Genomic DNA, 1,273 nt, shown 5'->3' with positions numbered 1-1,273 from the left:
GGGAGGGGCAGCGGCCGCCGCTCCCGGGAACTCGTTGTGTGCTGCCCACCTCCTCGGGCCGCGGAGAAACAGGGATTCAGCCTCCCCGGGATAAAGCGCCCGGGCGGCTCGTACTCCCCCGCGGCCGACACGAACGAATTGCCGCCGCCGGGCCCCGGGGCTGCCGCCGCCGTGCTCCGGGGCCCCCTGCCACGGTGAGCCCCGCTGCGCCGTTTGCCGCCGACGGAGCTCGGCCCGGGGGGGACGCGGCGGCCGCGCAGGTGCCGGCGAGCGGCTGCGCCCCGGAGCCGCGGAGCTGTTTATGGGCGCCAGGTCCTGCGGGCGAACGGTCTTTCCACGTAGGTCCTTGCACCGCTAATTCGCTTCGGGCTGTTTTGCTTCCCCCTGCTCCAGCAAAACTCTCGCCTGATTTACGGCACCAAACGCGCAATTGCCCGCAGCTGCAGCAGCCGCACCGCGGGGAGCCGCCGGGGAACGGCGCAAAAAGACAAACCGGGCGCAAAGACCGGGCGGGAGCTGCGACACCGGCCCGACGGCGGCGGCTGCCGGGCTGCCCGGCCCGGGGGCTCGGGCCCGGCCGCTGAGCCCGCAGCGGCGCCCGCAGCACGTCGGCGTCGCCGCGCTCCGGCCCCGGCTCCTTCCCCGTCGGCTCCCGCCGCAAACGGGGCAGCGCGGGGCCCGGAGGGGGCGCGGAGCAGCGCGGCTGGGACCGCGGCCCCTCCGGCCTCGGCTCCTCTTTATTTTGTTTTTAAGACACCTGCCAGCCGCGGGCGAGCGCGGGCCCGACGGGGCGGCGGCAGGCGCCTGCGGAAAACCGGGCAATGCCCCGGGACGGCTCTGCCCCCCGCTCCGGCACCCAGCGGCCCGGCCCGACCCGCGGCGGCCCCGCACAGAGGCCGGGAACCGGCGGCCCCGGGGCGCGCAAAAGCCAGCGCGGTTCTCGCCCGCGCCGGCAGCGCCGGAGTTTTCTCCGTTTGTTAAACGGGGGAGAAAAGTCCGCTTAGCAAAGGAATTAACGGGAGCTTTTCTTGGGGCGGGGGAAACACGCCCGGAGCCGGAGGGGGTTGCGCAGGGGGTGCCCGCCGTCGGGAAGGGACCGGCGGCTCGAAACGCCGCGTTTCGGTCTCGCCCTCGTTGCGCGGGGAGCGGCGGGGCGGAGAGGCCGAGTTCAAACCCGACGGCACTAAAGGGACCGAAACGGGCGCGGGGCCAGAGGCGCCGGGGGGGGGCGAGATTTGTCTCTTATTTCGGGGACGAGGCAGGATAAAGAGAG

This window comes from Apteryx rowi, unplaced genomic scaffold (assembly GCF_003343035.1).
Source record: "Apteryx rowi isolate R43461 unplaced genomic scaffold, aptRow1 scaffold_19, whole genome shotgun sequence".
NCBI lineage: Eukaryota > Metazoa > Chordata > Aves > Apterygiformes > Apterygidae > Apteryx > Apteryx rowi.
The sequence above is the reverse complement of the archived record's forward strand: the minus strand, read 5'-3'. Positions refer to the sequence as shown.